This window comes from Eulemur rufifrons, chromosome 2 (assembly GCF_041146395.1).
Source record: "Eulemur rufifrons isolate Redbay chromosome 2, OSU_ERuf_1, whole genome shotgun sequence".
In the NCBI taxonomy this organism is placed as follows: Eukaryota; Metazoa; Chordata; class Mammalia; order Primates; family Lemuridae; genus Eulemur; species Eulemur rufifrons.
This window is the reverse complement of record NC_090984.1, coordinates 78,772,727-78,796,563: the sequence shown is the minus strand read 5'-3', so window position 1 is coordinate 78,796,563 and position 23,837 is coordinate 78,772,727. Positions and strand designations below refer to the sequence as shown.

General features: G+C 39.4%; 1 pseudogene; it reads left to right on the top strand.

The window, feature by feature from the left end:
* Positions 1-5,763: 5,763 nt before the first annotated feature.
* The window catches only part of LOC138398399 (ADP/ATP translocase 3-like), a 46,630-nt pseudogene continuing 28,556 nt past the window's right edge, over positions 5,764-23,837 (top strand).

Sequence of the window (23,837 nt, the reverse complement as noted above, 5' to 3'; positions counted from 1 at the left end):
ACAAACCCCTTGAGCATGACCGGATGTGGTAAATCTGAGCAAGTCAAAGAGCTGTAGCCTGAAGGTTAAAGAGTAAAGGGGAAAGTGGCCTCTCTGGGCAGTGACTTGACCCACTAAACAATTGGAAATTATAAAATGGTTTTATTCAGGAAAGTGACATAATCAGATTCACAAAATAGTTTCATAAACATCATTCTTCTGTCAGGATGCAAATGCTTATGAATAACAGGAAATCTAAATAAAGCTGGTTCATATTATTGGAAGGGAAGAGATAGAATGAGCTTCTGATTTAATCTGATTCAGTGGCCTAAATGGTTAGTAAAAAAATCCCATTTCCTTTCTCTTCTTCACTATATAGTCCATGATTCACCTTTGCAAAAAACTCCTTTCCCTCATGATAACCAAATGGCTGGAGCACTTCAAGGCTTCATATCACATACGCCATCGTGCAAAAGAAAAGAAGGAGCTATTCTTACAGAATATCAAAAAAGGTCTCTGAAATTCATCATAATTATTATGTGTAAGTCATGTATCTACCTCAGAAAAGACCACTGAAGCTAGAAGGATGAAATCTACCGAATGCTGTAAGCCAACAAGTCCAGCCCTATAGGTTATGGTGGGATCAGTTCCTTCCGAAGTGGGTTAACAGGTGGAGGAGAGATGGATAACAGAAAAAAATCAGGACTTTAGTAACAGGGAAGGAGGCAATGGATACCGAATAACATACCACACTGCATTATCAGTACATTTGATAATCACAACACTTTGAGATGATGTCTAGATAGTAATAATATTAATTTTAAAAACCTACTCAAAGGTAGGTTTTATTTCTATCATTTTTTTTAAATAGTATTTCTAAAACATGACATTGAATTCTCTAGTGACAGAGATGCATATATTTAATACTAAATTGAACGATAAAAACTGAAATTTAGGGAACATGGGTTATCCCTAGCTTTCAGGCAATTTTGTGGAATATAACGGACACATTGCCAATTAAAGGAATTTGTGATTTTGGCAAAGATGTTGATCTGCCAAAGTTTAAATATAAGTCTAAAATTAGAAGAGAGACATGAAGTTTAAAAATAAGTTTTTAAAAAATGATATAATAAAAACATATTACAACAAAATAAAACTGCAGACCAGTATCCCTAATAAACACAGACACAAAAATTCCAAATATGCCATGAAATCAAATACAGCAATGTATAAAGCTATAATACATCTTGACCAAGTGGGGTTTATACAGTAAATACAAAGTCAATTCACCATGTGAAAAACAATTAATATAATTTAACACATTAGGGACTGAAAAAAGAAAAAATAATCTCATTAAATGCAGAAAATGTCAACATTTATTCATTATAAAAACTCTAAATAGATTGGTATAATAAGAGAAATTCTTCAACCTGACAAAGGGTATCTATTAAAAAAAAAATACAGCTCCCATTATGTATAATGGTGACTGTCTTTTTCCTTAAAATCATAAAGAAGGAAAGAATGTCCACTCTCCCCACTCCTATTCAACATTGTACTGGAGGTCTTAGACTGTACAGTGAGGCAAGAAAAAGAAATAAAAGGCATACATTTGAAAAAGAAGATATAAAACTGTTTTTATGCATAGGCAATACACTTTTCTACATAGACAAATCCAAAGATACAAAGATAGGAATATTGTGAGCTTAATCAAGTCAATATATGCAAGGTCTATATATAAATATCAATTATATTTCTACATAATGTAAGGCTGGTGGCAGACACCCCTCCCTTCCCTAATGAAAAAAGAGGCAGCTCCTCCTGTCTCTCAATACCCGCCCCAAAGCTGAAACAAAGAAATTCCTCACTCCTCACACGGACATCTCCTGGCTGAAGAAACTCACATCCCCCAGCCCTAAAAACCTATATAAACCCACTCAGATTTCTGGGCGGGGCAGCTTCTCTGGGTCCCGTGGGTCCCGTGAGGCTGGCCCAGGTCCCTCTCTCAGGGACTCGTTACCCCCACCCAGGAGTGCCCCAATAAAGCCTCTTTACTTATCCCTTTCAACTCTGCTTGTCTTTCTTTCTCTGGCACCGGCTACTTCAAAGAAACCTTACATTTGGTGCCGAAACCCGGGAGGGGCATTTGGCTGCACCACCCCCTTCCGAGAACTCTCACTTTCCGGACCAGGACCTCCGCTGACTGCCTTCCAGTCCTTGATTGATGACCTCGGCCTGGGTGAGTCACCCCGTGTTATCCCAACCTGGATCCCCCAGGAGCCTCCATTCCTTCCGGGAAACTGTTCCATATCCGTTAAACTGTGGGCCCACGTCGGAGGCTCCCCTGTTCCAGGGGCTAAGGCTATTCGGGGACGCCTGAATTCCTCTCACCCCTTTCCATGCTGGCACACTAGTCTGGGGCAGAGACGTCCCCTCCCAGGCTTTTGCTGCCTCCGTAGCCAGGATACTGTTCCTGGCTGTTTCCCCATCCGGGTTGAGGTGACATGGGTGACCAAAATTCCCCGTGAGACGCCCCTGGGGTGTCTGCTGGCCAATCTGAAGGCCCTGGATTTAGGCATCTGGCCCAAGCGCCTCATTCTTTACTACAACACTGCCTGGCCAAAGTATAAATTGGACAATGACTCCCAATGGCCTGAAAATGGGACTTTCAGTTTCAATATTCTGCAAGACCTTAATAACTTTTGTCACAGGAATGGAAAATAGTCGGAGATCCCATATGTCCAAGCCTTTTTCTGTTTGTGCTCCCGTCCTTCTCTCTGTCTGACCTGCCACCCGGCACAGGTCCTCCTTGTGCTGGATCCCCCACCCCTCTCCTCCTCTTCTCCCTCTAACTCTCCACCGGACGTCTCTTCAGACGTCCCTTCTGCCTTCTCCGATCCACCCCACTCCCTCAGCCCTCCCCCCACTCGACCTCCACCATTCCCACAGGCACCTGCCCATCCTCCCACACCGCCCAGCCGCTTGCTGCCGACGTCTCCAGTCAGCCAGCACACTCGCTCCCACGCAAACCCCTCAGACCAGCCCCTCCTCTGTCCGTTATGGGAGGTGGCCGGCGCCGAAGGGCTTGTATGCGTACATACTCCCTTCTCCCTTCTCCCTTCCTGACCTTTCTCAGATTGAAAAGCACCTAAGTTCATTTTCTAATGACCCTATAGCCTACACCAAAGAGTTCCATAACTTGACACAGGTATATGACCTTACCTGGCATGATATTTTTGTTATACTATCCTCTACGCTTACTACTGATAAAAAAGAACACGTCTGGGCAGCAGAGGGACCACCTGTTACAGTGTGTCCTTGCCGGCCTCCAAGCCGCCGCCTGACGTGCTGTAAATTATGATAAGCTCAGAGAAATCACTCAACAGGCAGACAAAAACCCTGCGGCCTTTCTCAGTCGCCTTACAGACGCCCTTATCCAATATACCTGCCTAGATCCTACCTCCCCCGCGGGGACTGCTGTCCTTACAACTCACTTTATTACTCAGTCCTCTCCTGACTTCAGAAAGAAACTCAAAAAAGGCAGAGGAGGGCCCTCAGACCCCTATCCGAGACCTGGTGAATATGGCATTTAAAGTCTTCAATCCCTAAGATGAACAGGCAGAGACCTAAAGGGAGGCCCGTGTCCTCCAAAAGGCACACCTACAGGCCCAAGCCTTGCAGCCTTGAGGCTGGGGAGACCCAAGAAACCATTGACCTCATCTAAGGTGACCAGCTGCGCTCTGCCAGGCACCTACTTCAAGTGTGGTAAGGAAGGCCACTGGGCCAAGTGGTGCCGGCAGCCACTTCCACTCACGACGCCTTGCCCAGCTGTGGTCAAGAGGGACACTGGAAAAGTGACTGCGCCTTGGGACAGAAGTCCGGAGGGTCAGTCCTTCCATCGCTAGACCTGCCAATGGCAGCTTTGGGTCTGGCTGCCGAAGACTGAAGAGACTCCAACTCAATGACCCCATCACCCTCGCCGAGCCCAGGGTAACAATCAAGGTAGCAGGTAAGGCAGTGTCCTTTATGGTTGACACGTGGGCTACCTACTCTGTCCTGCCTTCCTTTTCAGGCCCTACTTATCCTTCCCAGGTGTCTGTTGTGGTTATTGACGGCAATCTCTCTCGACCCCCCATCACCGGTCCCCTAACTTGTCTAATAGATGACCGTCCCATCACCCATTCCTTCCTTATCATGCCCTCCTATCCTGCTCCACTATTGGGAAGGGACTTACTAACCAAGCTGGGAACCACTCTCCACTTTTCTTCTGGAACTTTTGCCCTCCTTCTTCTCTCTGTCTCTCCAGATTCCTCAGCTCCGCCCACAGCCTCTCCCGCTTTACCGAGTCCTACATACCTCCTCCCATCAGAACTCGTAGACCACCAAGTTTGGGACACCTCCACCCCAGTGGTGGCCACACACCACACCCCCGTCCTCATTCGACTCAAAGACCCCTCATTCTTCCCTTCCCGGCCACAGTTCCCTATTTCACCAACCCACCACAGAGGTCTAAAACCCATCATAGAATGTCTTCTGTGTGAAAAACTTTTAATTCCAACTGCCTCTCCCTATAACACACCCATTCTCCCAGTAAGAAAGCCAAATGGCTCATACCGGCTAGTCCAGGACCTCAGACTCATTAGCAAGGCAGTTGTCCCCATACACCCTGTGGTGCCTAATCCCTACACTTTACTCTCTCATATTCCACCCTCCACCACCCATTTTTCTGTCCTGGACCTCAAGGACACTTTCTTCACCATTCCTTTAGATCCAACCAGCTACAATCTCTTTGCCTTTACGTGGGAAGATCCCGACACGAACATGACTCGACAACTCACTTGGACTGTCCTGCCCCAGGGGTTCAGGGACAGCCCCCACCTCTTTGGTCAGGCTCTCGCCCAAGATCTTCTTCAGTGCCCCTTACAATCAAGCACTGTCCTCCAATATGTGGATGATTTATTACTCTGCAGCCCCTCATACTCTGACAGCCGCACACACACTGCCTCTCTACTCAACTTCCTTGCCTCTAAGGGCTACCGGGTGTCCCCCTCCAAACTTCAGCTGTCTAAGCCTCCTGTCACTTACCTTGGACTTAGTCTCACCCCCACTTCCCGTCATCTCACTGTTGATCGCCAGCAGGCCCTCCACGACCTCCAACCTCCCACCACTGCGGAACAAATTCTATCCTTCCTTGGGTTTGTTGGTTTCTTCCGACACTGGATCTCCAACTTTTCTCTCCTTGCCAAACCCCTCTATGAGGCAGCACATGATGCCTCTGCTGGCCCTCTCTTAAACCCTCAGGCTGTCTCCCGTGCATTCCTAAAACTTCACGACTCTCTCCTACAAGCAGCCCTCTAAGACTCCCTCATCCTGAAAAACCCTTCAATCTCTACACGGATGAGTGCCAGGGCCTGGCCCTCGGCGTCCTCACCCAACCTCTGGGACCTACTCCCATTTCCACCCCAGTGGCCTACTTATCCAAACAGCTGGACACCACGGTCCATGGCTGGCCGCCCTGTCTCTGCACCTTAGCCGTGGCCACTACTCTCACCAGGGAGGCCCTAAAACTCTCCCTGGGACAGAACTTACATGTCTTCTCCACCCACTGCTTACAGGACCTTCTAACTCACTGCTCTCTAGCCCTCCTCACCCCGTCTAGACTACAGGAATTCCATCTCTTGTTTATTGAAAAATCCCACCATTACTTTATCACAGTCCCCGACTCTAAACCCTGCCACTCTGCTCCCCATTCCCTGCCTATCCCTGTCCTCACACTCCTGCTCAGAAATGGTTGAAGCTTCCACTACCTCTAGACCCGATCTGTCAGATAAGCCACTTCCTACATCGGACTTAACTTTCTTTGTTGATGGCAGCTCTGTCACAGGTGAGGACGGCAAACGCCAGGCGGCCTATGCCATTGTCTCTGCCTCTCAGGTAATACAAGCCTCCCAACTTCCAGAGGGCACCACTTCCCAAAAGGCAGAACTCATTGCTCTCACTTGAGCCTTACACCTAGCCCAAGGCAGGAGTGTAAATATTTACACAGACTCCAAATATGTGTTTATGATAGCTCACTGCCATGCTGCCATATGGAGAGAACGGGGTTTTCTCTCCACCAAGGACTCCCTTGTTATTAACGCCACCCTTATCCCCAGTCTCCTCAAGGCCCTTCATTTACCCACCCAATTAGCTACTCTTCACTTCATATTGGCACTAAGGGCCTCTTCCACCTCTTCCAGCCTCTATTTTCACACCCTGCACTATATTCTCTCATCAAAACTGTTTGCTCGAACTGTGACATCTGTGCCTCTGTTAACCCTCAAGGGGGCTTCAAACCCCCTGTATCCACCCACCAGATGCGTGGTCACCTCCCCGGAAAAGACTGACAGGTTGATTTCACCCATATGCCACCTCACAGGTGTTTCAAATATCTTTTAACACTGGTAAATACCTTTACAGGATGGGTTAAAGCCTTTCCCACTGCCAATGAAACTGCTGCTGTTGTTGCCTCCGCTCTCATTACTGAAATTATCCCACGCTTCGGCTTTCCTTCCTCCATTCAGTCTGACAATGGCCCTACTTTTGTTTCTAAGGTTGTTCATCAGGTCTGTGAGGCTCTCAATGTCGAGTGAAAACTTCATGTTCCCTGCAGGCCTCAGTCCTCAGGAAAGGTTAAAATTTTGGGCTAACAGACTAATCAAAGACCACCTCACCAAACTCATTATTGAGACCCGCCAATCATGGCTTGACCTTTTACCCTTAGCTCTAACCCGGATCAGGGCAGCCCCTCGACATCCTACCTAACTTTGCCGTTTCGAACTCATGTACGGCCGGCCTTTTCTCATTAACCACCATCTTCCAGCCCAGCCCCCACCTTTGGCCTCCTATCTCCCATATCTCTCCCTCCTCAGACAACTTCTCTGGGCTCACACAGAGAGATATCTACCTCAGCCTCCAGAGACCGACTCAGATATCTCTCACACAGATATCCTCGACCCTTGAGACCAGCGTTGGAAAATTAAAGTCACAGGAAAAGTATACTGAAAAATACACGACTATTACCCTTCAGCGACTATTTACGTCAGCCGTGAATATGTCCTGGCCCACCAGACACAGGTTCAAATATCTATCAATATTCTGGAAGCAGAACAAACTCTAGCAGGACAACGTTCCTCCCGCCCTAAGCATCCCCCTCTTACCTCCTGGCTGAATATTATTCAACATACCCTCGCCTTCCTAAACTCCTCTAAAATAATCTCTAATGTCTCCCACTGTTTCCTCTGTGCCTCCCTTCAGTGACCCCTACTTGCTGCTGTTCCCCTAAACTTTTCTAACCCCCAGAGGACTCCCTCATCGGGTCCCTCATGCTCCACTCCACTCACTCGAGTTCCCCTATGGGAACTTGAGCCCACAGGCCAACCTTATGCAGATCACATATACTTTTTCACCACCTTCACTGACTCCAACCTACAACTTCATGGACGCTGTCTGACTAACCATACTGTGTCCACGACCACCTCTTCTGCTCCAGGACAGTTCTTCTGATACAACAGAACACTTGCCCACTGTGTCAATACATCCACCCCGGGTCCTTGTTTCCCTGTCATGGTCGTCCTTCAGTTAACTCTATATGGTGAGTCTGAATTCGAGTAACTTCTCCTGGGACCCCGCTCAAAAACGAGCCATCCCTTGCCGCTCATGGTGAGTCTCAGCTTGGTCACCTCCATCACAGCCTCAGGGCTTGCGGGAGGCGCCCTGGGCCACAGTGTTATTTCTGCCCAAGACTTTACAGATCGCCTACAGCTATCCCTGGAAACCATGTCGTCCATGTCATTAACTTCCCTGCAGAGATAACTGACTTCTCTGGCTCAGTTTCTCCAACGCCGCCTGCAGAAATTATCCAGAGTAGCAGTAAACCAGATGCTTCTTCACATCTACTCTCCTCTTCCAGTCACCCCTCCACCAGCCAACTCCGGCCCATAGCCTCCACTACGCCCCTCAAAAGCAGGAAGTAGCCAGAAAGACTGCTGCGCCCTATTATCACTAAAAGGCCGGAATGTAAGGCTGGTGGCAGGCACCCCTCCCTTCTCTAATGAAAAAAGAGGCGGCTCCTCCTGTCCCTCAATACCCGCCCCAAAGCTGAAACAAAGAAATTCCTCACTCCTCGCACCGACATCTCCTGGCCGAAGAAACTCACATCCCCCAGCCCTAAAAACCTATATAAACCCACTCAGACTTCTGGGCGGCGCAGCTTCTCTGGGTCCCGTGAGTCCCATGAGGCTCACCTGGGTCCCTCTCTCAGGGACTTGTTACCCCCACCTGGGAGCGCCCCAATAAAGCCTCTTTACTCATCCCTTTCAACTCTGCTCATCTTTCTTTCTCTGGCACCGGCTACTTCAAAGAAACCTTACACATAATAGCAATGAACAACGGGAAATTGAAATTTAAGAAACAGTAGGATTTATAATAACATCCCTAAACATGAAATACTTAGGTATAAATATCATAAAAGATATAAACATCTATATGATGAAAATTACAAAACATTGATGAGAGAAATCCGAAAGATAGAAGTCAATGGAGAGATTTATAAGTTCAATAATTGGAAGGCCCAATATTGAGGTGTTTTTAAAAAAAACCCTCCTAATTTGTTATAGAGATTTAATGCATTCCAATCAACATCCCAGTGGGATTTCTTTTGTAAAAATTTACAAGCTGATTCTAAAATTCACGTGAAAAATACAAAATAACTATAATAGCGGGCCGGGCACGGTGGCTCATGCCTGTAATCCTAGCACCCTGGGAGGCTGAGGAGGGTGGATTGTTTGAGCTCAGGAGTTCGAGACTAGCCTGAGTAAGAACGAGACCCCGTCTCCACTAAAAATAGAAAGAAATTAGCGAAACAACTAAAATATATACAAAAAATTAGCCAGGCATGGTGGCGAATGCCTATAGTCCCAGCTACTCGAGAGGCTCAGGTAGGAAGATTGTTTGAGCCCAGGAGTTTGAGGTTGCTGTGAGCTAGGCTGATGCCACAGCACTCTAGCCCGGGCAACAGAGTAAGACTGTGTCTCAAGAAAAAACAAAAACAAAAACAAAACTATAATAGCCAAAACAATCTTGAAAAAGAAAAAAAAATTGACACACACACACTATTTGATTTCAAGACAATGTTAATAGAGAGACTGTAGTTTTGGTGAAAATAGGAGTACACAGACATATATGACAGAATAGAGTACCCTGATATACACCCACATATATAAGGTCAATTGATCTTTGGCAAAAATGGTAAGGTAATTTAATAAAGAAAAGACAAAATCTTTGCAAAATATGGTGCTAGTCTTTGGCCACAAACTATTTATAATCCTATGACATGCAAAATATATTCATCCCCTTCCTAGTGTCTCCAAAATCTCATTCCATTATATAATTGGAAAAAAGTTTGTAATCTTGACTTTTATATCAATTCCAGAATAGAGAAACTGCTTCCTTAATTTAGTTATTTAAATACAGCTATTGAAGTATGAGCTAAGATATAAACAGACACTCTGCCCACTCAACAAACAATGGGTGTGACAGTTATAGCATAACTACTATAGACACTCCTGTTCAAAAAGGGGAAAAATGGAAGTCACAGAATCACTGATGCATACTAATTTCGAAATCCAAGCAAACAAGTGTTAGAAGTTTCTTAATTATAACTCATCCTAGTCGTCTCAGGGCATAATTCTCCTTGACTCTTGTCTTTGCCTTCTGTGAATCTTTATTACACTTTTTAGGCTCTTGTCATCCTTCTTTTATATGAAAGAAGGTAGCTTATGTTGACAGGTGCATAATTTTCTTAGCCTGCTTCCTGCTAGTCAAATTTTGGGAATCCAAAAATCTCTTCATTTTATATTGTCTTTGTGCCTTTTATTGCAAACTTGCAATGTTTAATAAATATAATTATCTTAAAGCTTTGTGAGTCCTTCATGAATAATAATGGGGTTTACTTCATTCTCAAAAATCATACTCAAATCTTTTCAACATAAAGCCTCTCTACCTAGGACTTCTGATGTGACAGTGAGTACAATGCTCTTAAGCTTCTTTAGAAACTTATTGATTGAGAGGATCCATGAGATGATTAAATTCTTCAGTGGACCTTTATCTGAGGCACCACCATTAATATTTCTGTAACCATAAGAAAGGGTTTTGCATTCATACCGTTGTTTTCATATTTAAACAATGATTTTCTTGCAGTGAACTGTATTTGATTTTTCTTGGAAGTCAGTGCTTAATTTTAATATTGTTTGCCTTCTGGAAAGTCGGATAATTTTCACTGTCATAAAACTTCTAATCATTAATGTTTTACAGCCCTTCCATTGTTTCTCTCTTTCCTCTCACATTTTGCTTTAAGCAGCAAGAAGACACCAGGCAGCGTGTTTAACACTTAGCTTGGAAATATCCTTAGCTAGATCCTCCAGTTCATTATGTGTATTTCCATTTTGAACAATATCAGAGGAGACCGTGTTGCTACCTCCCATTACAAATATTCACTTTTCTCCAATTTTAAATAAGATTTTTCTCACTTTCCTTTAAGCCCTTGCTAACAGCTTACTAAAGGTACATGATGCTTTTACGAATACTTTGTTCTAGGCTATTTTGGCTTTTACAAACCCTCTTAAATTCTCCCAGCTTCTTCCCACTGTTCCGTTTGATAGCCACTCTCACATTATAGGATTATTTTATGGTAGCGCCTCACTTTTAGGTACCAAAATGTGTATTAGTCATCTACTTCTGCAGAACATATTCTTCTAAAAAGCCAGCAGCTTCAAACAACAAACATTGTATCACAGTTTCTGTGGGTCTGGAGTTCAGGAGAAGCATACTGACAGTTCTGAATCAGGGTCTTCCATGTGGTTGTAGTCATTTGTCAGACTGGGCTGCTGTCATTGGAATGCCTGAGTAGAATAAAGAATTTGTTTAAGGATGGCTCACTGACATGGCTGTTGTCAGAAGGCCTCAGTTTCTCGATTGCTTTTGGCAGAAGGCTTTAGGTTCTTTCCAGATGGGCCTCTTGTCACAATATGGCTGCTAATTTTCTGAAGAGACAGTGACTGAGAAGGAAACTACAGTACCTTTTATGACCTACTTTCCAAAGTCACATGCCATCATTGCCACTTCATTCTATTTTTCAGAAGCAAATCACTAAGTGCATTTTACCCTCAAGAGGATGAGCATCGGGCTTCATCTCCTAAAGAAGGATTCTCAATGCATTAAATAGATAGATAGAATTTATGGTCACATTTTAAAACCACCACACATCTGTCTTTTGGGGACTTCAGTTACTTTAATTATACATATATTATGCTGCTTGAAGTTGCCCCACAGCTCAATGTTAGTCTGCTCATTGGTTTGTCCATCTACTTTTTCTATGTATTTCATTTTGGATAGTTTCTATCACTATGGCTTTAAAATTGCTAATTTTTTTCTGCAAAATTTAATCATCTACTACATCTATCAAGTGTATTTTTTATATCAAACATTACAGTTTCATCTCTAGAAGTTCATTTGTGTCTTTTTTATTTATTTATTTATTTATTTATTTTTTTTTGAGGCAGAGTCTCACTCTGTTGCCCGGGTTAGAGTGCCGTGTCATCAGCCTAGCTTACAGCAACCTCAAACTCCTGGGCTCAAGCGATCTTCCTGCCTCAGCCTCCCGAGTAGCTGGGACTACAGGCATGTGCCACCATGCCCGGCTAATTTTTTTTATATGTATTTTTAGTTGTCCAGATAATTTCTTTCTATTTTTAGTAGAGACGGGGTCTCTCTCTTGCTCAGGCTGGTCTCGAACTCCTGAGCTCAAATAATCCACCCACCTTGGCCTCCCAGAATGCTAGGATTACAGGCGTGAGCCACCATGCTCGGCTTGTGTCTTTTTTATTCTTTTGCTTCCATTTGACATGTTTAGTCTTTATCCAGATCCTTAAACATGTGATGTACAGGTACAGTAACTTTTCTAATATCTTTTTCTATTCAGCTGATCATCATTTTATTAATTTGTCATTTCTGGGTCAGTTATATTTCTCATCATTCTATTAATTTATCATTTTTTCGTCAGCTATATTTGATTTTTCTTTTTATTAATAGATATCACTGGAAAACCATTTTGTTCAGAGTATTTCTTGAATTTTAAAATTTTATTTTGTAAAAAGTATAACAATTATATATCGGGCAAATAAAATCCAAATAAATCCTATTGGTAATAAAAATGGTTAAGAAATGTTTTCTTATTAAAGCAAGACTCCTGTCATTGTTTTCACATAATAGGTATATATATATGATTACATATACATGTATATATTATTTAATTTAGAATTTTTGGTAAACATGCCAAACCAAGCTTCAAGTTTCAGTGAAAGTATTTAATGAAGAAGTAATTCAGGAATATACATTCTTAAAAGAAAATTAAATTTTTTATTTTGTATTTTTTCATATTTCATAGATACATTAAATATCAAGTTCAGACCCAGTTAAAATAAAAAGAGAAAAGAAAGAAAATTCTGGCCAGGTGCAGTGGCTCACACCTGTAATCCTAGCGCTCTGGGAGGCTGAAGCAGGAGGATTGTTTGAGCTCAGGAGTTCGAGACCAGCCTGAGCAAGAGCGAGACTCCATCTCTACTAAAAATAGAAAGAAATTATATGGACAACTAAAAATATATATAGAAAAATTAGTTGGGCATGGTGGCACATGCCTGTAGTCCCAGCTACTCGGGGAGGCTGAGGCAGAAGAATCACTTGAGCCCAGGAGTTTGAGGTTGCTGTGAGCTAGGATGACACCACAGCACTCTAGCCCAGGCAACAGAGTGAGACTCTGCCTCAAAAAAAAAAAAAAAAAAGAAAAGAAAAGAAAGAAAGAAAATGCTTCTGAACCTATATATATATAAGATTAAAACCTCAAGTTTCTCTTTTTATAATTCCAAAGTAGCAAATTTGATTTTATCTTTGTGTAATGAAATGCAGCTCAAAATACCTCTCTACCATGTGGTACTAACTGATCCCTATAAATTGCTTTCTGAGATTTTTTTTTATACATGATTTTATTTTGGAGCATATTGATTGCTGTAGAAATGAATTACAGCTGTCAGCTCTGGCTTACTTAGCTGACTTCTTCACACCTTGTAATAAACTGATGCCATGATTTTGGTTATTGTGAAAGTAAAAAAAGTAGTTATAATACAAAAATGAGGATAATGATAAAGAAACAGTGATTTGTCAGAAGATGTAATGGAGGAATTGCTATTCTTTTCCATCCTGGGAGCAATTCCAAAAATAGTAATGGTTTGTAAATTGATCCTTTCTATATTGCTGTAGTGAAAGAGCACTGCATAAAAGTGAACATTAGACTAGTGCTCTTCACATCACTATTATTTCATCCTAATTGTCATTAATGCAAAGTAGCACAAATGGAACTCAGCACAAACCAAACGCTCTGATTCTATGAGACCATGTCTTGGCCAATCCTGAAGAAACAGCTTTTCTCTTAGCAGCGAAAATAGCTTTTCTCTTAGCAGGGATAAGGAGAAAAAAAGCAAAAGTTTCTTTGAAAGAGGAGTCAGCATGAAGTAACGGCAAATTAAAAATCAACTATACTTCAGAAATAAAGCTACTCTAGCAAGAGAAAATTGGCTACTCTAGAACTGTCCTAAAAACGTCTAAAACAATAATCAAGCTTATTCACCATTTTATAAACAGCCCGATAGAATGAGAGTTAAAACCTTTTAAATGAGAATTAATTAATTAATTAAGTCCAGGCCCTAAGCAACACAGCGTTGACAATGTCTAGGATATAATAATAAAAAAAAAATTACTGAAGATACAGAAAATTGTGACTCATAACCAGGAGACCTCCCCTAAAAAAGGAGAAAAAAATAAAAGAAAAAGAAACTAGGAAAAGGTATTGGTAATTAGAATTTTAGATTAAAATACATTCAGGTCTCCCTCTCTAACTCTTACTTCTACATCTGTCTGTATTCTGGCTGAATTCTCTTTAACTCTACTTCTCAAAAAAACAAAAACAAAACAAAAAAAAAAAAAACTGGACATATTTACCTTTTTATCTCTAGGATCACCTGCTCACAGCTCTTTGATCTGTGATAAAATGCCACCTCTCTTCCAGGCAAAATTTCACAAAAACCTTGGAAGTCTTATTTTTCTGCCTTTAGTTATGTATTTGTATTTTGGACTACTGTATCTACTGGGATGATGATATGAGTTTACTCCTTTGTTCTATTAATGTAGTAAGTGGTGTTAATTGATTTTTTTTAAATGTGAAACCAACATACATTCCTAGAATAAATCACACAAGATAAATTTTTTAGTTACCCACTGCTGCATAACAAACCATCCTAAACTTGGGGTTGTTGTAATAACAAAAAAAATGTTTTTATATGGCATGGTTCCAGGGGCTGACTAGGCTCAGGTGGGTGATTTTTGCTCACAGTCTCTCATAAGGTTATAGTCAGATGGTGGCCTCTTCCATATACAAGGCAATTGATGCCAGCTACTGGAAATCTCTCCATGTTATCTTGGCTTTCCCACAGCAGTGAACGGATTCCAAGGACGATACCACTGAGGGAGAGCTAGACAGAAGTGGTATCGCTCTCTGAAGTCTAGCCTAAGAAGTCTTTTTAAGTAAACAAAAATTGAAAGAATTCATCACAAGTAGACCTACACTATAATAATTATTCTATACATCATTCTACTATATCTGACTGTGAGCTGCTTATGAGAGTTTGTCTCATCCTCTCTCTCCTTTATTTTTATCTTTGCAACTCTCATGCTTATTACCACTAGAACTTGATAGGTGTTTAAAACTGTCAAACAATAACTCAGAGACTATTAATTAAAAAGACTGATGACTTCCTCAATTTACTCTTTCAGGAAGTGGACGTGATTATGGAGTACTTTTACAATGGATTGTTAGGCCTTGTACTTTAAGACCCTTCTGGGGATTATCATATTGAATAAAAATGTGTAACTCTCATTGTTTTTGACTAGGCCATTTTACATTTTTCAGGGCTAAAACAACTTAGGTTGTAGAAAACTGATAGCAATGCAAATGTTTATCTATATTAATACAAGTGTATTATATCCAGTGGAGAATATGTATATGTAATAGAGGCATGCCTCATTTTGTTGTGTTTCACTTTATTGTATTCACAGATTATTGTGTTTGTTACAGACTAAAGATTTGTGGCAACTGTATGTTGAGCAAGTCTATTGGCACCATTTTTTCTAACGGCATGTACACACTTTGTGTCTCTGTGTCACAATTTGGTAGTTCTTTCAGTATTATAAACTTTTTCACTATCATTATATCTGTTATGGAGATTTGTGATCAGTGGTCTCTGATGTTATTATTGTAATCGTTTGGGGTGCCACAACTGCACCCATATAAAATGGCAAACAATCAATAAATGTGTGTGTTCTGATTGCTCCACCAACCAGCGCTTCCCCTATCTCTCTCCATCTCCTCAGGCCTCCCTCATCCCTGAGACACAATAATATTGAAATTAGGCCAATTAGTAACCTTACAATGGCCTCTAAGGGTTCAAATAAGAGGAAGAGTCACACATCTCTCACTTTAAATCAAAAGTTAGAAATGATTAAGCTTAGTGTGGAAGGTATGTCTGAAGCTGAGATAGACCCAAAGCTAGGCCTCTTGTGCCAGTCAATTAGCAAATTGTGAATATGAAGAAAAAGTGTTTAAAGGAAATTAAAAGTGCTACTCCAGTAAACAAATGAATAAGAAAAACAGCTTTATTGCTGATATGGAGAAAATGTGAGTGTTCAGGATAAATCAAACCAGCCACAACATTCCCTTAAGCCGAAGTCTAATCCAGAGCAAGGAGCTAACACTCTTCAATTCTGAAAGAGATGAGGAAGATGTAGAAGAAAAGTTTGAAGCTATACATGTTGGTTCATTAGTTTTAAGGAAAGAAGCCATCTCTATAACATAAAAGTGCAAGGTGAAATGGCAAGTGCTGATGTAGAAGCTGCAGCAAGTTATTCAGAACATCTAGCTAAGATCATTGATAATGATGGGTACATTAAACAACAGATTTTCAACATGGATGAAACAGCCTCCTTTGGAAGAAAATGCCATTTTAGACTTTCATAGCTAGAGAGGAGAAGTCAATGCCTGGCTTCAATTAGCAGGCTGATTCTCTTGTAAGGGGCTAATGCAGCTGTTAACTTTAAGTTGAAGCCAATGCTCATTTACCATTCTGAAAATCCCAGGTCTCTTAAGAATTATGCTAAATCTATTCTGCCTGTGCTCTATAAATGGAATCACAAAGCCTGAATGAAAGTGTATCTGTTTATAGTATGGTTACTGAATATTTTAAGCCCACTGTTGAGACTCGCTGCTCAGAAAAAAAATTCATTTCAAAATACTACTGCTCACTGACAATGCACCTGACCACCCAGGAGTTCTGATGGAAATGAACAGGAAGATTAATGTTCATTTCATGCCTACTAACCCAACATCCATTTTACAGCCCATGAATCAAAAAGTAATTTGAACTTTGAAGTCTTGTTATTTAAGAAATACATTTCTAAAGGCTGCAGCTGCCATAGATAGTGATTCCTCTGATGGATCTGAGCAAAGCAAATTGAAAACCTTCTGGAAAGGATTTATCATTCTAGATGCCATTAAGAACATTCATTATTCATGGGAAAATATAAAAATCTCAACATTAACAAGAATTTGGAAGAAGTTGATTCCAACCCTCGGGGACGACTTTGAGGGTTTCAAGACTTCAGTGGAGGAAATAAGTGCAGATGTGGTAGAAATAGCAAGAGAGCCTGACGGTGTGACTGAATTGCTGCAATCTCATGATAAAACTTTAACAGATGAGGAGTTGCCTCTTAAGGATGAGCAAAGAAATTGGTTTATTGAGATGGAATCTACTCTTGGTGAAGATGCCGTGAACATTGTTGAAATGACAACGAAGGATTTAGAATATTACATAACTTAGTTGATATAGCAGCAGCAGGGTTTGAGAGATTTAACTCTAATTTTGAAAGAAGTTCTACTGTGGGTGAAATGCTATCAAACAGCATTACATGCTATAGAGAAAACTGTGTGTGTGTGTGTGTGTGTGTGTGTGTGAAGGGGAAGTCAATTGATGGGGTAAACTTCACTGTTGTCTTATTTTAAGAAATTTCCACAGCCACCCCCGTCCTCAGCAACCACCACCCTAATCAGTTAGCAGTTATCAACATTGAGGCAAGATCCTCCTCCAGCAAAAAGATTACAACTCCCTGAAGACTCAGATGATCATTAGCATTTTTTAGTAATATTTTTCATTAAGGTATATACATTGTATTTTTAGACATAATGCAATTGCATACTTAATAGGCTACAGTATAGTGTAAACATAACTTTTATATGCACTGGGATACCAAACAATTTGCTTTTATTGAATAAAGCAATCATTTTATTACTATATTCATTTTATTGTGGTGGTATAATTGCATCAGACCAACGTGGTTTAACTTTTAGTTGTTTAGAAGTTTTTAGTTGCCATGGACCCTCAGGTTGAAGGTCACATAACTTGAGCCCAGATGAACCAAGCATGCAATCACAGGTGGAATTTAAGTGCTCAGACCAAGGAGCAGGGACTGAATTAATAAGGAGAGGCACCATAAGGCAGGATCCAAGATCCAATCAGATCAAGCCCCAGTGTCATCCCATGGCAAAATTCAGTCAGAGTGTGTTTCCTGGCATCACCCCATCAGAAGAGCCTACCAGATCATGCCCAATTATCCTCTGGCTATCAGACCTGTCCCAACCCCCAGCTTGGGGAGACAGAGCTGAGTCTGACTCCTGTCTCCTTGTTTTGGCCACCTAACAATAAATCTTTTTCTCTGCAAAGACCTAGTGCTTCAGTGTTTGGAACCCAGTTTGGTTCAGTTACAGTGGTCCAGTGGTCGGGAACCAAACCTGCAGTATCTCTGAGGTATGCCTGTACAAATTATATATGTCCAATTTTTATTTGAATCCACACTGGTTCCCTCAATAAGTATGTAAACAAAATCTTTGACATGAATTTATTTTATATCTATATTACGGTTATACTTGTAAGTTTTCAAAAATTATCATTTATCAACTCATATACATAAGAAAGAGCACTTTCCAGGAGCACCATTAACTGCAAACAAAGGGAAAATTCAAAATATTTTACTAGAAAAATGATTGTGTTGTTAATCAAGTTTTTGTTTGACAGTTGAAGATTGGTTGGCTACGGGGAGTGCTATGTTAACTAATTGCGGATCTGTCAAAATCTCAAAATCCTTAGTGGGTATTTCTCTCTCCGTGCCTTTTGTGGCAAAATCAAATTAGAACACTGAATCAAACCAAGCTGTAGTCCAGTGGTATGGTCCAATATCTTTCTCATAGCTCTTTCTATTGAGAGTTCTCATGATGTAACTCTCCTATTATCATGGAAAAGTGCTGTAGGAGCAAAGACTGTAGTCTGAACAACTGAAATTTTGAAATTTCAGCATAAAAAATACAGAAGCATAAATAATTAAGCAAGTACTTACTCCTTTTGTATTGATTATAAGGAGTTTGGGAATCCAGAGGAAAGTCAGCATTTGTATTTGCAGGCAAGGTTTTATGCAAAAGGTAGAGTTTAATTGAGTCTACAAAAAAGAGATAGACAAGGAAAAAAAGGAAAGCATTTTATGGAAAGAAACATAATAAATAGGGGCATGAAAGCAGAGGTTGATATTGGCTTAGAATAGCAGAGGCTAGAGCCTGAAGAAAAATGCTGAGGGGTAGAAAATGGATAGTGGCAAAGCAATGAAAAATAGTTAAGTGTGTGGGTATTTGGGGGGAAGGAGATATTGGGGAAAGCAGCCTGGGCTGATGGCTGGAAGCAAAGCAGTTAGTCCAGGAGGCTTTCTGTTAGTAGCAAAGCAGAAATGTTTTTGTGAAAAATCTCTGGAGACAAATAAAGGTAGAAAAACAAAATGAACTTATGCATAGTAGAAAGGAATGTTAAACAGTTTCCCAGGAAAAAAACAACTGTAAGAACAATGTGAGAATAAGTTTTGTTTGTTTGTTTTTAATATTATTTGAAATACAGAATACACTTTCGAGAATAGGGAGAATATCTAGCTAATGGGTATAGGACTTTGAATCCAAAACATTTATTATTAAGACAGATGGTTATATTTGTGAATAAATTTTCAGATTAAATTAAGTCAAGATTCTTAAAATAACTTACAAGATGACTGTAGAGATACCATGCAACTTTTCATTGAATTATATCATTATTTTTGATATTTTTTCTTTTAAATTATTTTTTTTTTTTTTTTTTTTTTTTTTTTTTTTTTTTTTGAGACAGAGTCTCACTCTGTTGCCCAGGCTAGAGTGAGTGCCGTGGCGTCAGCCTAGCTCACAGCAACCTCAAACTCCTGAGCTCAAGGGATCCTCCTGTCTCAGCCTCCCGAGTAGCTGGGACTACAGGCATGTGCCACCATGCCCGGCTAATTTTTTCTATATATATTTTTAGCTGTCCATATAATTTCTTTCTATTTTTAGTAGAGATGGGGTCTCGCTCTTGCTCAGGCTGGTCTCGAACTCCTGAGCTCAAACGATCCGCCCACCTCGGCCTCCCAGAGTGCTAGGATTACAGGCGTGAGCCACCACGCCCGGCCTTAAATTATTTTTTGAAAGTGTATATGAACCTTTCTCCTTTAAAATATCAGAATAATATATTTTGTATATATTTTATGTTTCAGATATGTATATATTTGTGAACAGTAATTGAATACGTTTATCTGAAAGCAGAGTCTAAACACAGGAAGGAAAAGCAAAGATTTCTTGAATTAATATCTGGGTGAGAAAATGCTGACTTCAAAGTTTTTTTTGATGTTCCAAATATTATATTTACATCAGTGAACACAGCCGGGGTTTTCAGAAGCTGATAGTCAAGTTTCTCTGTGATTGCCTCTCCCTATTTCTCATTAAAATAGCTGTGAAAGTGTCAGAAAAGTTAAATGACAAACAGATAAACAAACAAACTGTGGAAGCCCTTTTTTCAAATAAAGACACCTGTTATGATTTAATTCTACTAATGCACATTTGAAGCAGGATTGAGAAAGAGCCATGCCACTTGTCCTACATGTGAGTCTCTGGATTGGGATACTGACATAGACTTCACAGCAGGGACAAATCTGACAAAAGCCTGTTGTCTACCACATTTTCTGAAAGTATCAATCAAGTAGCTGTTTGGTACTTGGGGAGATAAGGACAACGGGGTGATTATAACTGCTCACATCGCACCCTAGTCCCATGCCACTTCCTTTGAGATATCAAAGGATGGCAGGACAAGAGGACAAAAAAGGCAGAGGTTCCAAATAGGTGCGAGGTACATAAAAGAAATGTCCACCATGAGTTTAAAAAGGAATAGGTTGAAGTTTGCTGCAAAAACAATGTAAGAAATAAAATAACTGAAGCTACATAAAATTTGATTTTTGAAACAAAGCAGACTTGCAGATTGTATAAGACATTAGCAAAGGGAAGAAGAATCAGCTAGAATGTGACACACGGAAAGCATGCTAGACAAAGAAAGAATGGAGGTACACAGGGTGAACAATAGACTTGCTTTAAAGAAATATCTAAACAAACAACCAAACGTGCTAAGTCAAAAAATAAATGAAGTGTCTAGAGGATGAAAGACTGAGTAGGAATGGAAAGGACTAATTGCCTTTGGTAAAACTAATTATGAGAAAACAATACTGAGACATCAGCTAGATAAAATTTAGTTCACTTCAGCAAGCATTTATTAACTCTAAGTCCACCTCCCTATAGAAGCAGTCATCATGAAAAGAAACTTCACTCATTCCTCCATGTTAGCAATTTGTCAGTTCCAAGGAACACTGATCAAGCTGTTAAAGTCACTCCTTCAAATTTGTCTTGAGTAAAAGATGCACTTAATTAAAATAAAAATTAATTAATAAAATTTATTTTATATATATATTATAAAAATAGTTTCTTACAAAATATCAGGAGTTAAAAATCAAAATATTTAACTGGATTGACTGTAAGATGCCCCTAGGCGCATGTCCTGTTATTATATAAATGACTTTTTTCCTAAGAATGAGCCTGTGTTTAAAATTTTGTATGTTGAATTCTGGTTTTAATTGTCCTCATAATTCTTTTGTTGAGTAAATTAGAAATCAGAATTAGGGCTAAAAAATCTATACTTTATGTATATTTTATGTATCTATGACCATTCTAGGAATAAGCTTTAATAATGTTTGCAGAAGTTTGTTTAATCATGAAATGTGTTAAATATGAGACATTTGCCCTCAAAATAATCAATTCTAAAACATAAAAGAAAATTTCAGATTTTCTATGTCAAAAGTCAAAATACAAAGTAAACAGAAATGCAGATGTACAGCATTGGCACTAAGTGAAAAAGTATGTGAAAAAAGGAAGTTGGGCTCCATAGCTTCATTTATTTAAAAAACTTGATTGACAGACTACTTTAAATGGTTAACTTACTTATTAAAGCTATATCTTTCTCTTAAAAAAAAAAAAAAAAAAAAAAACAAAATACAAAGTAAACAAAGAAAAACTTAATAAAATTAAGCATACGATGATATGACACACAACAAAGCTGTGCAACAATTATAGATACCCAACATTAGTAATATATCTATTTACATTGATTGTGTATTCACTATATGTGAGAAATTATATAGAAATCATACATTCATTTACTTGTCACTATTTCTTTGATGTTGCATCTGGTAGCAACTGCCTATAAACTTGGGGGTACGCAAACACTTTTTAAAAAAGTTTTTAATTTGAACTAATTTTAGACTTACAGAGGATTGCAAAAGTTGTTCAGAGCTTTCCCCTATATATCTGACTCTGCTTCTCCTAATGTTAACATCTTTCAAAACAATAGTTCAATTATCAAGGAATACCTTAAAGTAAAACAAAAAAAATTCCCAAACTTGGATAGACCAAAATATTTTTTCAGAATTTTCTGAAAAATTCAGAAATTTTTCAGAATTTTTTAGAAGAAATTAGCATTCCTGATGAAACCCTTAAATATTTTCTGAAATATTTTTTGCAATTAAGACCTGCTCTCTGAAGTAGTCATCCTCTTGACTCTATTGACTCTGAATTATCAGCCGCAGTCTGAAATCTTTCGCCATTCTTTCTTGTGTGTTTTATCTAACAGTGATTACATATCAAGTGTTCCCTGCCTTGTGGAATGCCCTATTAATATTATATTATTAATAATTAGTTAATATTATTATGATCTATTATTAATAGCAGATCTTTGTATTGCTTATCCAGAGGCCTTATCCTTTAAATGTAAGGTTGTAAAATACTTGCACATATGCTGACTACTAAATTTCTGAACAATTTTTCTCAATAAAGGAAAGGAATTAATTTTCCAGTTCTTCTATCCCATAAGTACCATTTCTTAGATTTATATGCCTAAGAAATAAGGGCAAGACAAAAGAAGAAATAGCCCATATCCTGCCTTCTCTTATTATAGTAAATTGTCTCCAGATGAAAAAACCTCGGAGGTGGCTAAATGACTGGGAGACAAATTTTTTTTTCAAGTCTGGTAGTTTCTCAACCTTTGCTTTCAGCAGTACTGGAAAATCAAGACAGTTGGCTAGTTAACCACTGACAATAATTTTATAATAAATGAAATTTGTTAATTTTATGACTATAATGATTAGTTAATATAATAGATTACTGTGTGGTATTTCATATAACATTAATAATTCTGAGGGAGTTAAAACAGAGAGAAATTGCTTTAACAAATCTCTTTAAATGTGGATGAGTTTTCTAAGAATTTACATCTATAAAAATACATAGGAATAGAATTAATGGTGAGCATTGGCCCATTGGTGCAATTAAACTTTTTAAATGTAAAATGACACTCAAATATAAAATGAACACCTGTCAAAGATTTTTTCAACTTATTAATGAATGACAAGAGCAAGTAACACTGTTCACTTGAGAATTTGACTTAAGATGATTTGTATTCTTTACCAGAAAAAGTGCTTTTTCACCACTGTGGACAGATATTGTTTGCATTGCAGTCAGTTTTCTATAATTGTAACTTCTGACTTTACAGAGTTGTAAAATAGCCTAGTTAATAAAAAGCTCTACAAAGCTTTTTGAAAAATCAGACAATCACTGTATGACTGGCAAGACAACACACAACTCTCTGAAAGGACTTTCAGTAATCTCTTTTGTCCATTTCTAAGTCTTGAGAAAATTTTTATGTCACATGTTAGCAACATTAATACTATATAAATAGATAATTATTTAGAAAAAAATAACAGCCCTATTCATTTAATTAAAAGATGTGTTTTGATAATTTAATGTTTATGTTGTTTTGATCATTGTGTATTTTATAAATATACTATATATACTTTTTCTACTTTTTCTTTTTTTTTTAAATTTCAACTGATTTAGGAGGTACAAAGTGGTTTTCTGATACACAGATGAATTGCATAGTGCTGAAGTCAGGGCTGCCAGTGTACCCAGTGCCTGAATAGTATACATTGCACCCAAGAGGTAATTTTTGACCCCTCACTCCCCTCCCACACTCCTCCCTTCTGAGTCTCCAAAGTCCATTATACCACTCCACATGACCGCGTATACCCATTGTTTATCGTCCACTTTTAAGTGAGTACACGTGGAATTTGATTTTCCATTCCTGAGATACTTCAGTTAGGATTATGGCCTCCAGTTCCATCCAAGTTGCTCATGGAAACAATGAAAGACATTCTTTCATTCTTTTTATGGCTGAGTAGTATTCCATGAT